General features: G+C 43.4%; 1 protein-coding gene across 1 annotated transcript in view; it reads left to right on the top strand.

The window, feature by feature from the left end:
- Positions 1-300: 300 nt before the first annotated feature.
- LOC141147606 (uncharacterized) overlaps positions 301-19,516 on the top strand; it is a 67,160-nt gene continuing 47,944 nt past the window's right edge. The window contains exon 1 of the mRNA XM_073634838.1: positions 301-494. The gene's annotated coding sequence lies outside the window, so the exon portion shown is untranslated. The remainder of the gene's footprint in view (positions 495-19,516) is intronic.

Consider the following 19,516-nt stretch of genomic DNA (forward strand, 5'->3'; position numbering starts at 1 on the left):
ACAGCAGGGTGCGATGAGAGTCCGGTGCATTTGTTTTGCCCATATTTGTGCATTGCGAGGCTCATGCAACACATAGCAAGTTAATGGCTAAATGGCAATATGAATGCAGCTAAAATGTTTTCATTTTGTATTTTATGTTTCCATCTTTATAATCTTTAATAAACATAAACCCACTAAAACATATTCGGCAACCAGGAACAGTTTGGCTGCTATATTCTATGCACGTGACAGTGAGTTATTTTTAAAGTCAGTAAAAGGTCGGGAATGTAAGGCTCAGATCTTTGCAGAAACCGCAGAAGAACCTGTCTACCTGGGGGAACTACCTCGTATGAGAACCTGAGAAGGGGAAAACCAAGAAGACAAACCCACAGCCAGGATGGTTATATTATTTTGATTTAGGGATTGTATGTGGCATTGCTTTCTATGTGGAGACTTCTGAAGACTTCCTCTCAGAAGCAATTTACAATGCTATAGACCTGGCCAGGGTCAGTAAGGTAAGCAAGACTTTTTTATGCTTTGTATTTCTGAACGAACACCTTGAGAGTTACACATAGATCACAATTTGCAATCTTTAAATTGTCTTGTGAAGCCATTTTCAACCAAGGTTCTGTGTATCTCTACGGTTCCTCCAGAGGTTGGTAGGGGTTCCTTGAGCTGTGATACAGTATTTTCCCACAGGTCTCTGTAAGGAGCATTGTTCTTAGTGACCTCATATGTAAGGGAAATTCTTTCCAATGACCGTTAGGATAAGGGGAGTCTTCTCCCACTGACCACCAATTTAAAGAGGAGCCTTTTCCCACTGATCCACCAATGGAAGAGGAGACCTTCTCCTACTGACCACCAATCTAATATTCTTCTTTCACTGACCATCAATGTAACAGGGACCCTTCTCTCACTGAAAACCAATGTAAGGGGGGAGCCTTCTCCCACTGACTATCAGTGTAAGGAGATTCTTCTCCCACTGACCACTAATGAAAGGGTGGCCTTCTCCAACTGACCACTATTGAAAGAGCAGCCTTCTTCCACTGACCACTAAAGAAAGTGGGTCCTTCTGCCAATGACACAAATACAAGGGGTAGCCTTCTCCCAATGACCACCAACTTAAGGGGGAGCCTTCTCCCACTGACCACTAATAAAAGGGACTTTTTCTCTCACTGACCACCAATATAAGGGGGGCCCCCTCACATTGACTACTAATTAAAAGGGGGTCGTCTACCAATGACACAATACAAGGGGAGCCTTCTCTCACTGACCACCAATATGTGGAGCCTTCTCCCACTGACCACTAATGAAAGGGGAGCCTTCTCCCAATGACCACTAATGAAAGGGGGGCCTTCTGTCAATGACCACCAAAATAAGGGAGAGCCTTCTCCCAATGACCACTAATGAAAGGGAGGTTTTCTCCTATTGACCACTTATGATAGATGGGCCTTCTTGCACTGAGCACCAATATAAGAGGGATTCTTCTACCAATGACCACTAATAAAAGGGGGGTTTTCTCGCACTGACCACTGATGTACGGGGGAGTCTTCTCCCACTGACCACTAATGAAAGGGGGCCTTCTCTTTCTCCTATTGACCACTTATGATAGATGGGCCTTCTTGCACCGAGCACCAATATAAGAGGGATTCTTCTACCAATGATTACTAATAAAAGGGGGGTTTTCTTTCACTGACCACTGATGTACGGGGGAGTCTTCTCCCACTGACCACTAATGAAAGGGGACCTTCTCTCACTGACCATCAATGTAAAAGGAATTTTTTTCCCAATGACCACCAATGTAAGGGGGAGTCTTCTCCCACTGACCAACAATGTTAAGGGGGAGTCTCATCCCAAAAACCACCAATGAAAGGGGGGCTTCTCCCACTGACCATCAGTGTAAGGGGAGACTACATTTATTTCCAATGTAAGGGAGCACTACAATGACTCCCAGTGTAAATGAGCACTTCACTGACCACCAATGTGAGGAAGCACTGCATAATTCATAGTCTGTTTTTCTTTTCTGGCCATTATTATTAGAATTACTGATGAGCTGAACATACCTGGATTTGGTTCAGGGCAGGTTTGGCAAACATTTCTAAAGTTTGGGTTCAGAATCTGAACCTTGTCGAAGTCGATTGGGATCGAATGTTAAAAGACAGGAATGTCAATTTTCCAAGCTAACAGGCAAGGGATTGTCAAACTGATGGCATGGGGGGGGGGGGGGGGGGTGCAGAGGCTTGGGCACTGATCTGTCGGGAAAAGCGCTGAAGCAAAAAAATTGTAAAAACTCAGTATTGCCGGGAGCAGAAATTTTTAATTAAATTGTCAACGAAATAACAGCGCGCCAACCGCTTCCATGTCTTTGTAATCAAAGGGGCCGAGGGATTTCATTAATCTATAACACACCCTTATCCTAGATGAGGGTCTCATATACATTTTAATGTGGGATTCCCACAAAAAAATTCCTTAAATAATACCAGGCCTTTCAGGTCCAGTGTAAACTTTAAGGGGGACCCCACAAAAAAAAAAAAAGCATGAGGTCCCCCAAGCAAGAGGGGAACCCCATGCAAAAATCAAAAACATGTAGGGCTACCCCCACAAGTGCCACTGGAAGTTGCTTGACCCTATTGGTTGACCTTGCAAGCTCCCCAACATCTCTGAAACTCTGGGTTCTGACATATTTATAGCAGACATAAAATGCGAAGGCACCAATAGTTAGTAATGTATGCAAGTTACCACTACTGGGATATTAAGTCAAACAGACTATAACGGACACAGGTGTAAGTTGAAAGATAATGCAGTAAAATGAATTCACAGGAACACACAAAGAAATAACAATTATGCCCTGTACACACGATCGGACATTCCGACAACAAAATCCATCAGGTTTTTTCCGAAGGATGTTGGCTCAAACTTGTCTTGCATACACAAGGTCACACAAAGTTGGTCTGAAATTCCGAACATCAAGAACGTGACATACAACACGTACGACAAGCTGAAAAAAAGTTCAATAGCCAGTGCTGCTCTTCTGCTTGATTCCAAGCATGCGTGGCACTTTGTGTGTCGGAATTGTCTACACACGATCGGAATTTACGTGAACGGATTTTGTTGTCGGAAAATTTTAGAGCCAGCTCTCAAACTTTGTATGTCAGAAATTCCGATGGAAAAAGTCTGATGGAGCCCACACACGTCCGACAACAAGTTCCGATCACACATTTTCCGTCTGAAAGTTCGATCGTTTGTACAGGGCATAAGAGTAAGTCAAACTGTTATAATGAATTCGTTGGAAAAATATTTATGACCCCAAAACAAGAGGGGGAAGAGGAGACTTTTAGTCAGTCCACTCCCTCTAGGCCCTGACACCACAAGAAATAGGAGGTAAACAATATAAAAGGTCTGCAACCACCAACATAAGGGGAGCCTTCTCCCACTGACCACAAACATAAGGGGAGCCTTCTCCCACTGACACCAATACAAGGGGGAGCCTTCTCCCAGTCACCACTAATGAAAGGGGGGGGCTTCTCCCAATGACCACCAATATAAGGGGCAGCCTTCTCCCACTGACCACTAATGAAAATAAAGTTTTCTCCCATTGACAACTTGATAGGGGGCCTTCTTGCACTAAGCACCAATATAAGTGGGAGCCTTCAACCACTGACCACTAGGGATGAGCTTCGCATTCGAGTCGAACTCAGGTTCGACTCGAACAATGGCTGTTCGATCGTTCGCCGAATTGCGAACGTTATGGGCTTTTCGCGCCAAATTCGTGTGGCGCGTCACGGCCCATAATTTACTGCGGCATCGCAGTGCATTGCTGGCTGATGATTGGCCAAGCATGCACTATGACCCGCATGCTTGGCCAATCACAGCGCCGTCGGTAGAGGGAGCTGTAATTGGCCAAAGCCAGGGTGGCTTTGGCCAATTATGGCTCAGGGGGATTAGAACACACCCCACACTATATAAGGCCGCCTGCACGGCGGCCCTGTGTAGTGTGTTCCGGCGTGCTGAGAGATAGAGAGAGAGACAGAGTCATTTCATTTGAGTTAGCTAGATTAGGCAGGACAGTCAGTGAGTTAGCTGCACTTACAGTGTATTGTGTATATATATGCATCCCAGGTGTTGCATATATTTATATACACTGTATATATAACGAAAGCTACAAGTTAGTGTAGTGCGTCCTCTGAACAGTGTTCAGCTAAAGCTACAAGTTAGGGTAGTGCGTCCTCCTCACAGTGTTCAGCTAAAGCTACAAGTTATAAACCCAAAATATTTAATCCTAAATGTCAATCTCCCACCTAGTGATCACAGACAGACACGCAGGGTAAATATGAGGCGCTCTAAACAACTGGATGAGCTAAATGTAAATAACACAATAGTGGTGATACCCTCTACTAATATTTCTTAATAAACAGCAGAATAGTGGTGATACCCTCTACTAATGTTCTTAACACCCTTGTGTAATCTATTAATGTTCATAAATCATAAATCATATATCAAGTGACAATAAATGTGTATATGTGACACTTCAGTGAAACAAATGTGCATATACATCTCACTCCATGCTGTGAAATATCACCATTCCACACAAAAGTCCATATACTAGAAAGACAGCTAGAACAGGACTGTATGTGACAACATATAATGGGTGACGGAATAAAAATCAATTGTCAAAAAAGAATCTTCTCAATAATTGATGACCAAAAACGAGTGTCTCTGTGTGTCTTCCACCTCACCACTGTGTCAGTGAATCACACCCTCCAGACATACACTCACCGATTTATATTGCCAGCATTCTCATGCAAGGCAAAAACGCTTTCTTTACCACACTCCAAGGTAAAATGAATCATATGATGTCCACGGTGTATGTTATTCAATGGATCCACATAAAAGAAAATAAGTGCTCCGATAGTGTGAACCGGCAAACAAAATTTATTAAAACCACTGCAATCTTCATATAATGCACTCACATTTAAAAAGATAAAACCAGCAGAAACCAGGTGCAATTCCCATCAATCTTCAACTCTGTGTATAAAACCTAATAACCAGCGGTCACGGTGTGCCCGAGGTGTGCAATTGCTGGGCTATACTCTCACCCCTCCCTCGGTGAACCTCCGCTCCTCCGTGCACTCGAATTCCTAACCTCCTGTGTGGCTTACAGCATTCGCGTCATGTCTCACAGCCACGCCCCCGACATGTTTCGTCATAGGTAGACTTATTCATGGGAATCATGAATTCTTGATTGAATATTTCACAGCAGGGCACGTTTCTGCGCCCAACAAGATTACCTGTGAGGACTTACAGTGTTGTGGCACCAGCACCACCACCACCAAAGGCCCAATTTTTCAGCCCCTGTTCAAAAGGGGCATGCAATTACAATTCTTGATCTAATATTTCACAGCAGGGCCCGTTCCAGTGTCCACCAAGAGTAACTGTGAGGACTTACAGTGTTGTGGCACCAGCACCACCACCACCAAAGGCCCAATTTTTCAGCCCCTGTTCAAAAGGGGCATGCAATTACAATTCTTGATCTAATATTTCACAGCAGGGCCCTGTGAGGGCTTACAGTGTTGAGGCCACAACAACACCTAAGGCCCAAATTTCTGATAGTATATAAGGCAGGCCCCTACTTTCAAACATCCAACTTACAAACGACTCCTACTTGCAAACAGAAGGAGACAACAGGAAGTGAGATGAAATCTACCCCATAGGAAGTGAAATTCTCTCATGTAAGAGTTAATATGGGAAAAACTTTTCTCCTGTCCACTGATGCTTTATCACCAATCCTTGTTTCACTAAAAACCCCAAAGTTTCAAAAAACATTTGTCATTGGGACAAAAAGTGAGGTGAAATCTTCTGAAGAGGAGCACAGACAGTAAAACAAATGTCACAGGGGTGATAACCCTTCCCTATGTTTTCCAAAAATAAATAAATAGATTTTTTGGCTTGAGCTACACTTTAAAAATGTACCAGTTCAAAATTACAAACAGATTCTACTTAACAACAAACCTGCAGTCCCTGTCTTGTTTGCACCGCCTGTATACTGCTGTTCAGAGTATATAGGGCCTGGGGGCCCCACGCCTTTCCTTTTTTTCATTTGGGTGCGGGGTTCCCCTTAATATCCATACAGGACCCAAAGGGCCTGGTAATGGACTGGAGGGTACCCATGCTGTTTGTCTGACTGATTTTCATCCATATTGCCGGGACCCGACATTACATTAAAGCCTCAAGCAGTTTTAAATGACTTTTATTCCTTTAGAAATGTCATTTTGTGCAGGGACTGTTCTAAGCATGGGAAACGCGTGCCACTTTACAGGCATACTATAGACACCCCCCCAGGTACGATATTTAAAGGAATATTTCACTTTTATTTTTTCACTTTAAGCATCATTAAAATCACTGCTCCCAAAAAAAGTCTGTTTTTAAAACTTTTTTTCCATTGATACATGTCCCCTGGGCAGCACCCGGGTCCCCAAACCCTTTTTAGGACAATAACTTGCATATTAGCCTTTAAAATTCGCACTTTTGATTTCTCTCATTCGATTCCCATAGACTTTAATGGTGTTCGAATGTTTGCGCGAACTTTCGGTCCGTTCGCATGTTCTGGATGCGAACCGGAGGGTGTTCGGCTCATCTCTAGTCTAAACTAGTATTTTGAAAAAAATAAATAGCCGGATAGCCACACTCCCCTTTATTGAAAAATTAAAATCAAGGCATCAAGGGTAAGTACAGACTACCTGCACAGCTGCTGACATGTTTCAAAAAAAAAAAAACAAGACAAGAGACAGCTTGGGACAAGTCCTTTATTAAAAAAAAAAAAAAAAAAAAAAAGAAAATGTCCTGTGATGTAAATTCAAGCCGCCCGACAGACCGAAAAAGAAAAACAAAAAAACGCAACCGATCCGCCTCCATGGGTTGCGTCTTTTTTTCTTTTTTTGATCTGTCAGGCAGCGTGAATTTACATTGCGGGACATTTTTATATTTTAATAAAGGACTTGTCCCAAGCTGTCGCTTGTCTTTTTTACCATTTTTTGACACTTTTTTTTGTGAAATGGTAATTCACACGGGGGAGGCTGGGATCTGGGGATCCCCTTGTTAAAGGGGGCTTCCAGATTCCAATAAGCCCGCATACCCCCACAACCACTGGAAAAGGGTTGTGGGGATGAGTCAGACCCCAAAGCATCCTCCCCATGTTGAGGGCATGTGGCCTGGTATGGTTCAGGAGGGGGGGCATTCTCTCATCCCCCCTCTTTTCCTGCGGCCTGCCAGGTTGCGTGCTCGGATAAGGGTCTGGTATGGACTTTAGGGGGGGCCCCTACGCCATTTTTTTTTCAATTTGGCCCAGGGTTCACCTTAATATTCATACCAGACCCAAAGAACCTAGTAATGGACTGGGGGGGGGGATCCCATGCTCTTTTTTTCAATGAGTTTTATCTATATTGTTGAGACCCGACAATTAATTACAGCTGTGATCAGTTTTAAATGACAATTTTTCCTTTAGAAATGTCATTTTGCTGTGGTACTGTTCTAAACACGGGGAAAATGTGCCGCTTTACAGGGATACTATAGACACTCCACAGGCACGATATTTAAAGGAATCATTTATTTTTATTGTTTCACTTTAAGCATTAAAAAAATCACTGCTCCCGAAAAAAACGTCCGTTTTTGGAAAAAAAATTTGCATTGATACATGTCCTCTGGGGCAGGACCCGGGTCCCCAAACACTTTTTATGACAATAATTTGCATATAAGCCTTTAAAATGAGCACTTTTGATTTTTCATGTTAGTGTCCCATAGACTTTAACGGTGTTCCGGCGGCTTTCGAATTTGCCACGAACACTGCATAGTGCTCGCTGTTCAGCGAACGTCTGATGTTTGAGTCGAACTTACATTCGACTTAAACATCAGGCTCATCCCTATCGTAAATACCTTAATGCACATAAAGCCTAAACGGTTGAGGATAATTCTGAAATTTCAGCATGTTCATAACTTCCAAATTAATAATAGCACAGCCATAATATGGACATATTTAGCTTCCTCTGATAATTTGCAGTCTGTAAACAGTAGAGATGCAGAGATATGAATATGTATAACAAAGTGTACCTGGGACATGGTGATGAATGTAGAGACCTCCCAGCAACCCACCCCTAAACAAGATGACCAGATGATTGATCACTAGTCGCTGTCAACTTTGATATTACAGAAAATAGGCGCTGCGAAGACAATGATCAGTTCTCCTTTTACTATCCAAGCAGGAAAATCTGCCAAGTTTGAGAAACGATTGGTAAAATGCACATCAGACATGGTGACCATTACCAATATATACATAGCTGAAACACGTGAAGCATAATATCAAAAGATTGAATATTAGACGGGATATAGTAAAGTCCTAATATATGGCTATGAATCTGATACAAGAGAGTCCCAAACATAGGCTAAATATGAATGTTGGACTGATGTAGAAATCTTCTCTTGTATATCATGAGTTGTACGATCATGGGAAGTGAATAGATGGAATACGCTTACCAGCAGGAGTGGATTCGGATGCCGGTGACACCGAATCAAACAGGCTCTGAGATCCTTAGTGGACGATGGTTGGACGATGGTTGGTCCTGGAAATCCCGGATCTCAAGGGGGATCTATCCTCTATGGTCCACGTCACGACTGTCCGTTCAGAAGCCCGAGAGGGAATTCTCCGCCACAAACAAGTCTCCAGAGCATGGATGGTTCCCAAAAAGATAGATAAGACGCCAATAGTGCAAATCAAATGACGTATTTTATTGGATATAACCAATAATCAACAAACGATATAAAAACGTGATCACGAGTAAAACAATAAAATCAAGTGTAGGAAAGAGTAAGGCTCAGGGTGGCTGTATATTGTCTTTATCTCTTTGAAACATCTTTTCTGTAAATATTTTATTTGCACCAACTTGACCTTTTCATATTAAACCCTTATGTTGAAAAGCGTTAACCCAGGGGATTAAGATGAATGTGTTGCGCCAGTTCATACCTTAATTGGTGCACTGGAAAAGTCATTAACCGAACATGCGAACCGGCGCACTTTGAAGCGAAAAACGATAATAATATGTAAACTGCAACTGGTGATAGGGTAACTGCAGTTTTCCTCATTGATAATAGCGCACGCCCAATACAATTGGTTAATTTCATCTCATTGGATGTGTCTTATTAGGCAATTAGTAGGTGTTCTCAGTTAAGTAACCCTTTTGATGCTAATCTCATTCCTATTACTTCTAATATATCTTTGAAATGTGTTTTTCTTTTTTTCTATTTTTGCCCAAATTTTTCAATACATTACAAAGAACAGAGAAGTGTTTCTAAACCCAATAAATTAATATTTTCAGATCTTGATCTTTAAAGGTGACCATACACTGCAATCAGTTAGAGGGGGGTTGTAGTTTGAAGACCCCTGTGATAGACCATTATTATGCCTCCAGAATTGGGAGTGGGGCATCTAACCAACTTCTCTCTGCTGGTGGACACAACCTACATCTATAGATATATATTTGGGCAGCACAGTAGTGTAGTGGTTAGCACTCTCACCTAGCAGCAAAAAGGATTGCTGGTTCAAATCCCACCCATGACACCATCTGCCTGGAGTTTGCATGTTCTCCTGGTGCCTGTGTGGGTTTCCTTCAGGTACTCTGGTTTCCTCCCACACTCTAAAAACATGCTGGTAAGTAAATCAGATCCTGTCTAAATTAGCCCTAATATGTATGAATGTGTGTTAGTGACCCTCACAAACACCACCCCATGTTAAAATAAGATTTTTTATTTTTTTTGCAAATAAGGACCATCTTTTCCTCAGAGAACAATGAGCGGGGCATGGTGGTGGGAAGAAATTAGCAGCAGTACAAGCAACTTCCTGTAGGGGCGTGATGTCATTCCTGTGTGCTGTCCACCACTTCCGGGAACAAGATATGCGCCACCGGTACATACCTCAGCGCACACAGCAGTTGCACATCTTACATACACAGCGGTCGCGCATCTAGCTGCAGGAACCCAATTTTTAGGGAAAAAATATAGTAACGCAGATGCAGATTTCTAGGACTGGACTAACAAATGTTTCTAGTGAAAGGCAACTGGTGTTTTCTATTAAACAAGGTCTAAATGGCCCATTGACATGCATCACAGTTGAACTTAGGAATGTGTCTTTGCAAAGTTAAACTAAATGAAATCCTTTCTTATTTTTGCTTGGGGATAGAGTGCAGAGGGATTAGAAGTCTTGTCAATTTTTGGGGATGTCTGCACCCTTGATAGGGTGAAGACGCCTTCCAAATTTTGCCACTTTCTCCTTCAAATTTATTCACTTCCTGTCACATAGCCAAACAGGAAGTGAGGGTAAAACCCTACCAATGTCTTTTCTTGGGGACACACAGGTCAATCCAAATAGTTCCCCCATTCGGTAAATTGCACTCTAGCTTTTTGCTCTGTACACCCCAAATGATTAGGTATCTTGGACTTTGGGGTTTGTTTACTAAAGGCAAATCCATTTTGCACTAGAAGTGCACTTGGAAGTGCAGTTGCTGGAGATCAGAGGGGGACATGCAAGGGGAAAAAAAACCCAGCATCTTTGCTTCTACATGACTGGATGATAAAATCACCAGTGCCATTGACATTTACTAAGATTTTGGCCGCGCAGTGAACAAACGCATTTGAATGAGCGCAAGAGCCACATGCGCAGTGCTTACATTGATCTCGCGCAGTTCTAAACATACTTACAGGCACAGTAGGCTTGCTCTGAGAAAGTAACTTTTTCAGTTCTATTTTGGGCATATTTGTTACTTGGGAAGTTGTTACTAAACTTCCCCAGATCACCCCATAATATTGGCCCCTCCATCTTCTGTTAATATTGAATTGAAGATGCCGTGTGCCATGTCCATAGTGGTGCACAGATTGCATTCTCCCGTGCGCCAATATTGCTATTGTAGATGGGGGATTCACGCTCTGTTCCCGGCGCACCGTTACGTAAATAGGAAAATGTGCGATGCGCCTCTACTGATGGCGCATGGCTTTCCTAAATCAGCCCCCGTCTCTAAAGCTCTTACTGCACGCTATAAACGAACCTGCCTCTTGAATAGCGCTACTGTTGTAGAGTAAGGTCTCTGAGCAGACCTGTCTGTGGTGGCAGTGTGTGTTGCAGATGCTTATTCTAAAATCATAATTGGTATTGTTAAATTGATGGAAGTCCTGACTCTTCCTAATCAAAGGTCGGTGGTGGCAGTTAAAGGGTTAATTGCTTAATTAGCCCAGTGGCAATCGCTCAATTGAACAGAGGTGGGGGGAGGGGGAGCCAGGCTCATGGCAGGACACCCTACACACCGGGTGGAGCAGTCACTCTGTAGCTGCCCCGCAGAGGAGTCTGAGGACTCGCGGGGATGGGGAAGCATGTTGCCGGGAGGGAGAGACATGCAAAAATCCTCTGTCATTCACAGTGAGAGAGATCACCTCCGATCCCCGCACTCAGTCACTCACCTTCTGCTCTGGTCCATTGCGCTCGGGCTCAGCTCTGCACCCACCAGCATCTGTGATCCGCTCCCTGCCTTACATTACAGGGTCCCGGGTTGCAGTAATAAAGTAGTCTCAGGGTCCGCACTCCACTCCGACTCCAGGGAAACTGGAAGTGACGCTGTAGTGCTGAAAAAGCACCGCGCAGTCGCCCTCCGGTCCCAGCCAATGAAAAAAAAAATAGACAAGAGCCAGGGACAAATGATTGGAGAGTGGGAGTGTGTGCGGGCGCACGGCTTGAGCCCTGCACATGCCCTAAATACGGCAAATCAGCTTCCCAGCTCGCAATCAGCTGATTGCAAGCTGGGAAGCTTCCTATAGACCGACATGTGTCCAGGGCCTGGTCACTCTTATTTTATTTATTTATTTCAAAAGCTGAGGGGCCCAAGTGCCCCCTATGAATGGGCCGCTACTGCTGACCATATGCTTGTTTAAAAGTCCTAATCCCTTCCTCCATACTTCCTGTACATCATATCCTGTAAAGAGCTTCCTCGGCTGAGCTCATAAACTAGTCTGACTGGATCATTTACATATCAATAGGGGAGGCTTAGCTGCTAAAACAGCGCATGGTCTTAAAATCCAACAATGAAATATCTATGCTAATAAATCACCCAAAAATCTCCATATCCTCGCTCACCAATAGGGAGGTTCTGGAGCATTTCTTTAGAACTTCATGTGCAGTAAAAAGATTACATGGAACTTTATATGTACCTCCTTGGGTATAAAGTCTTTATATATGAAAATATAACTTTTAATTTAGAAATATCACAAACTTTAAAAGAGAAGATTAATAAAAACATCAACATAAGTTAGCCATCCAGAATAGGGCGTTTGACACTGTTGATATCATATGATAATACAATATATTATGATATGATAATACAATAACAAAACCACAAAAGAGCGCGCTTCCCTGGATGTTATTAAACAAAAATGAATAGCGGTAATACCAGCAAACCAGCTGCCCCTTTTATGCCACGTACACACGGTCGGACTTTACGGCAGACTTTGCCCGGCGGACTTTTCGACGGACTTTCTGAATGAACGGACTTGCCTACACACAATCCACCAAAGTCCGTCGAATTTGTACGTGATGACGTACGACTGGACTAAAACAATGAAGTTCATAGCCAGTACCCAATACCTGCCCTAGCGTGGCTTTTTGTCCGTCGAACTAGCATACAGAGAGCGGACTTTTCGACCGGACTCGAGTTCGAAGGATAGATTTAAAACATGTTTCAAATCTAAGTCCGTCCAACTTTTGAGAAAACAAAGTCCGCTGGAGCCCAGACACATCGTATTGTCCAACGAAATCCCATCCGCCGGGCAAAGTCTGCCGTAAAGTCTGCTCGTGTGTACGCGGCATAAGGGTTAACAGCACCACTAAAATAGCAAAAAACAAACGCATTGCTAACTATGCATATACAGGACTTAAATCAATGTACAAACAAGTGAATGCCTAGTTGCTCAATATATGTATACAATACTTCACTCACTATTACGTATGTCCTAATGCCATTACTCATAAACTATAAAACCATAGGTTAAACAGTCCATATGTGATAAAATATGTAAACATGGCAAATTGCCTGGAGAAAGTCCTAATCATCAGTTCATCCACCGTGCGTGACTTACACCCCTTTCACACTGGGGCGTTATTCAGGCACTTTTGGGCTAAAAATAGCGCTTGTAAAGTGCCTAAAAAAACCACCTCCCCTGCAGTCCCAGTGTGAGAGCCCGAGTGCCTTCACACTGAGGCGCTGCGCTGGCAGGATGTTAAAGTCCTGGGGCGGTGAAGAAGCGATGTATACACCGCTCCTCTACAGCTCCTGCCCATTGAAATGAAGGGGCATCGCTGCTGAAGAGCCTGCAAAGCGCCACTACACAGGCAAATGTAACACTTTATTCGGCCGCTAGCGGGGGTTAAAAGCGGCCGAATTGCGCCGCTAAAATGATGGTAAAGCGCCGCTAAGACTAGCAGCATTTTACCATCAACGCCCACCTGCTCCAGTGTGGAAGCAGTCTAATGCCGCATACACACGACCGGACTTTACGGCATACTTGGTCCGGCGAACCTGAGTCCGTCGGACAATTCGATCGTGTGTGGGCTCCAGCGGACTTTTTTTTCTCAAAAGTTTGTTGGACCTAGAAATGAAACATGTTTCAAATCTGTCCGACAGACTCGAGTCCGGTCGAAAAGTCCGCTCGACTGTATGCTAGTACGACGAACAAAAACCGATGCTAGGGCAGCTATTGGCTACTGGCTATCAACTGCCTTGTTTTAGTCCGGTGTACGTCATCACGTACGAATCCGTTGGACTTTGGTTGATCGTGTGTAGGCAAGTCCATTCATTCGGAAAGTCCATCGTAAAGTCCGTCGAAAAGTCCGCCAGGCAAAGTATGCCGTAAAGTCCGCTCGTGTGTACACGGCATTATTGTACTGACCAGGGCTGCTGTTAGAAATGACGGGGCCCATACAGCCTACCGGACAGGGCCCCTTCCCCTGGCTGAAAGTTACTGAGGACATAGATTTATCAGTCTCTGTAGCCTCAGCTGCACAGATGAATGAATAGGAAGCGCTCCGAGGCTCCCTGCTTATTCACAAACTGAAGCATAGTGACGAATGGATACAGGAATGATTGGTACCAATCGCTCACTGTGTTCATTCAGGAATGGAAGGGTCCTTTAAATGAAATATTTACTGGCCCCTTCCCCCGCTCTCCATCCTGAAACCTCCCCCTGTGTCCCTGCAGGAGAGGAGGGAAGCGGGGAAAAGGGGCACACAGGGGGGCCTGGGCAGCAGATGGAAGGGGTGCAAGTGCTAGAACCAGTCCCCCTGCAGTGCAGCTGGAGGGAGAAAGAAGAGGAGAAGCTGGCAGCACTGCAAGGGGAGGCAGAAGAGGATTAGTGTCTGCAATAAGACTGTACGGCCGGACCACCTGCTCAGCGGGTCCCCGGGCCTCCCTTTTGAACTGATGGGGTTCTGGGCCCAGTACAGGAGGGCTGGCTGTACTGCCTTATCAGGTAATGACTACCTCTTAGTGCAATGATAAGTGTTCTCTCCACACCCCAGGTGAAGTGTGCGCTTATCAGATATATATGGCGAACAAAGCAGCCTAATCTGTGATATTCATCTCCTCTCCACTGAAGTCCTCTGGTCTGCCCCACTGGAGATCTTTATGGAATAGCTTCTCATATCATTGTACATGAAGTAAAACAATCCAAGGAGTAAATCATTGTGCAGTATAGTTAATAAACAGTCAAGCTATACAGTAAAATAATGTCTGTGAGACACCAACACATACAGCTCTACTCAATCAGTTGCAATCGCACGCTGCTTGTGGCCACCGAGCCGGCATGCGTTCCAGATGGGCGGAAGCTGAACGATTGTCTAACCAGGTATGGCGTTGCGGCTCAGTTTAAATGCATTTCACGTGTAACACGTCCTCAGGATACTCAGCCGGTGCCATTTTGTTGGAGCCTTTTATAGCTTCTCTTGGGCTCTGTTCACACCTAGGCATTTTTGGGCACTTTTCTGCTCTAAGCCTCAGCTCTAAAAACGCCCAACAAGACAAATCCCGTCCATTTCTAAGGCCCCTGTTCACATCTGAGCGTTCTGTCACCTAAAGCAAAACGCCCGTCACTCAAAGTACAGGAGCTTCTTTTTTGTCAGATTACAGGTGTTTTTAATTTTTTTTACATTGGTGACCTTTTGACCTGTACAAAATCGCAATAAAAAGTCCAACTTTCTGCCTGAATAATGCGCTCAGGTGTGAACGGAGCCTAAGAAGTCAACTGGATCAATTTAAACGAAAAGCTAGAACCAAATATTTTATGTAAGCGGGCTGTATATGTTGATGTAAAATTGCCACATACATGTTCAATATATAAACAAATCATTATATAAAACACATCATTAAATAAAAACACATAAATTAATATCCCAAATACATCAGGTAAAGAAGCTTGTAAAAAAACTTTTTATATATTAAATACTACCTCACTCATAATTTAATGATTTTAGTTTTAAAATGATTGTAATGTGTCTTTGTTATTTAGTAGAAAAAAGAAAAAAAACATGTTCTACTTACCTGCTCTGTGTAGTGGATTTGCACAGAACAGCCCGGATCCTCCTCTTCTCATGTCCCTGGCCCCTCCCACCTGTTGAGTGCCCCCCCACAGCTAGTAGCTTGCTATGGGGGCACCCGAGCTGCAGCTCCTTCAGTAGCGGCTGGTGCTCAAAATTTTTGGGGGGGCGCAAACAAACTGAAATTCTGAAAAAAAAACCCATCAATTGCAGCCTCACTGTGCCATCAAACGCAGCCACTGTGCCCATCAAACGCAGCCACTGTACCATCACAGCCACTGTGCCTATAAATTGCCGCCACTGTGTCAAACGCAGCCACTGTGCCCATCTTATGCAGCCACTGTGCCCTCAAACGCAGCCACTGTGCCCATCAAATGCAGCCACTGTGCCCATCAATTGCCGCCACCGTACCATCAAACACAGTCACTGTGCCATCAAATGCAGCCACTGTGCCCATCAAATGCAGCCACTGTGCCCATCAATTGCCGCCACTGTACCATCAAATACAGCCACTGTGCCATCAAACACAGCCACTGTGCCATCAAATGCAGCCACTGTGCCAAACACAGCCACTGTGCCCATAAATTGCCGCCACTGTGCCAAATGCAGCCACTGCGCCCATCTTATGCAGCCACTGTGCCCATCTTATGCACCCACTGTTCCCATCTAATGCAGCCTCATACGCAACTATATGTGCACAGACATGTTTTTTCAAAACGTAAAATTTTTATAAGTTAAAAAAAAAAAAAAGGAAATGAAAAAAATACACATGCACAGGTAAACTTATACAGCAAAGCAACCCTTAATGTTCATATTTAGCACTGCCTGTGTGTGACAGTCACTGTGTATAAAAATCTCCTCCTTTGATTACTGCTGTTTGACTTAAACCAAACATGGAACAAAGCTAGTACAATGTGTGTAGCCAGGCTGAGCTATAATCAATCCTTTCTCCAGAGCTCTTTCTTTACGGTGATCTTTCAATTGGTTTTTCTCCCTGCTCTATCCTTCACCCACACAATCCCTTTTTATATACAGTGAAACTGATCAGTCTCTGGTCCTACCTGCACATACTGTGCAGGTAGGACCATACTGTGTATGATGTGTCAGTCTGCTCCTCACCGTCCAACACACAGGCAGCTCCTCTATCTCCCGACTAGGACCTGTACACGCACTCTGCTCCCTGGTCTGAGTCACGTGGTGTGCATATCAATCCAAGCATGCTCCGCTCCTCTCCTCTCCTCTCCTGCCTCATCCTCACTTAAACAAAGCAGCTCTCACCCATAGTATACTACGGGCGGAAGCCGATCGGCGATTTGGATTGCGCCGCAAGGCGGGTTTAAAGCCCGCAAATGAAGCGCCATGTCTGCAATCTTGTAATTGCATTGACGTGGCACTTCCCATAGTGCACTGTGTCCGGCGCTCGAACACAGTGCCCTTAGTTAAAGGACATCTTTTTTTTTTTTTTCTTAAAGGTGTTGAAAAAAAATGTTTTTTTGTATTTTTTTCAATTTTTTTTTGTGACTACAGGAGGGGGAGCGGTGCCCAGGCGCCCCCTATGGATGGGCCGCCACTGAGCTCCTTGTATCCATTCAGACACGGAGCTGCGGTTTGTCTTCTCTTTTTTTTTTCTCTCCTTCCTAACCGAGTTTAATTGACAGCAGCGTCAATGGTGCCACTGCTGTGTCTCAGCCAATCAGGAGGGAGAGTCCCGGATGGCCGAGGCACTCGGGGACATTGCTGAATAGAGATGGGGCTCAGGTAAGTATTGGGGGGGGTGAGGGGAGGGGCTGCTGCGCACAAAAGGTTTTTTTTATCTTAATGCATTAAGATGAAAAAAAAATCAATCCCTTTTTAATATAGCCTTACTATGTTCATTATTAATTATTTTATGTGCCCCTGCTTTGTTTGAAAAAAATAAATTTATATATTATTTAGTAAATAATGCCTATCAGTGGAACTTGGTGCCATCTAGTGTATAATGTGAAATCCTACAACTCATTAAAAACAATACAATTAATACAATGCACTGTGGCTCATGTTTTTTTCATGTATACTGCATGAATATGTATATTGTTACATTCTTCCATAATAGGATCTAAGGCCCTGATGAAGAGGGTCTGCCCTCAAAACATGTTGGCCTGAATAAACAGATCTTGAGACCAGAAAGCCATCTAGAATAGTGCGCTAACTTCTGTGGATAACTTTAATAATCTTCTCTTTTAATGTTTGTAATATTTCTATCTAAATAAAATTCTATATATATTATATATATATATATACATATACACAGTGGGGCAGAAAAGTATTTAGTCAGCCACCAATTGTGCAAGTTCTATATATATATATATATATATATATATATATATATATATATATATATATATATATATATATATATATACATACATACATATATATATACATATATATATACATATATATACAGTCAGTCTAATATATATATATATATATATATATATATATATATATATATATATATATATATATATATACCGTATATACTCGAGTATAAGTCGAATTTTTCAGCACCTTTTTTTGTGCTGAAAGTGCCCCCCTCGACTTATACTCGAGTCAAGCACTTTTCTGCAGCAAAAAATTTCATTTTCCGAACCGAATTTGGGGCCTCGTATCTCAGGGCCACTTAGTGCTAGAAACCTCAAATTTGGAGTGCACACCAAGTGGACCTAGTACCATAACATATCCAAAGCTGGGGTTCCTAGCACTAAGTGGCCCTGAAATACGGGGCCCCAAAATCGGTTCGGAAAATGTCATTCTCTGCTGCAGAAAAGTGCTCGACATTTTCTGAACCGATTTTGGAGCCCTGTATCTCAGGATCACTTAGTGCTAGGAACCCCAAATTTGGTGTGCAAACCAAGTGGACCTGGTACCATAACATATTCAAAGCTGGGGTTCCTAGCACCGAGTGGCCCAGAGATATGGGGCCCCAAAATAGGTTCCGAAAATGTCATTCTCTGCTGCAGAAAAGTGCTTGACATTTTCTGAACCAATATTTGGGGTCCTGTATCTCGGGGCCACTTGGTTCTAGAAATCCCAGCTTTGGATATTTTATGGTGCTAGTTCCACTGGGTTTGCACACCAAATTTGGGGTTCCTAGCACTAAGTGGCCCCGAGATACGGGGCCCCAAATTCGGTCAACTGTGTCCATCTGTAGCAATGTCATTTCGGGACACTTTGGGTTCAGAGACCCCAAATTTTGGCTGCAGCTAGGGGGCATCTAGGAACCCTTAACTACTGAGTTTGAAGTTCGGGGGACCTATGGCTGCAAATGGGCACAGTGAGGCTGCAAATGGGCACAGTGAGGCTGCAAATGGGCATTGTTGACCCTCTTTTCCACTTACAGTAGCTGTGCATTTCTCACCCTCGTCTTATACTCGGGTCAATAAGTTTTTCCCATTTCTTTGTGGTAAATTAGGGCCTCGACTTATACTCGGAACGACTTATGCTCGAGTATATACGGTAATATATGTGTGTATATATGTATGTGTTTGCTTTTGTTTAAATTATACCCAAGGAGGTACATATAAAGTCCCATGTAATCCCTTATATTTCTGCATCCAACACTTTAGGGATGGAATCTCCTAAGGGCTAAGATTATAGGACACCTTACCCCCATATACAAAAATCTGCTTAGAACTTCAGCTTTCTACGACTCGTAGTCTAATGATTCCTTCTCTACATAGTCACTTCTGCTTATGCATTTTTTTCTCCCATTATATTCTCAGTCTGAATTGTTGAAGTTCGTACAGGTCCACTTTGAGGAGAGACAGTTTCTTCTTGCTCATACAGGTTAAAGTGACAGTGTATCTGCAAAGGAAACACCCCCGCCCCCCCCCCGAAGGTCTCTTTTATAATGTATGTTATTTTTTTATAAATTATTTT

This window comes from Aquarana catesbeiana, linkage group LG06 (assembly GCF_042186555.1).
Source record: "Aquarana catesbeiana isolate 2022-GZ linkage group LG06, ASM4218655v1, whole genome shotgun sequence".
Lineage (NCBI taxonomy): Eukaryota > Metazoa > Chordata > Amphibia > Anura > Ranidae > Aquarana > Aquarana catesbeiana.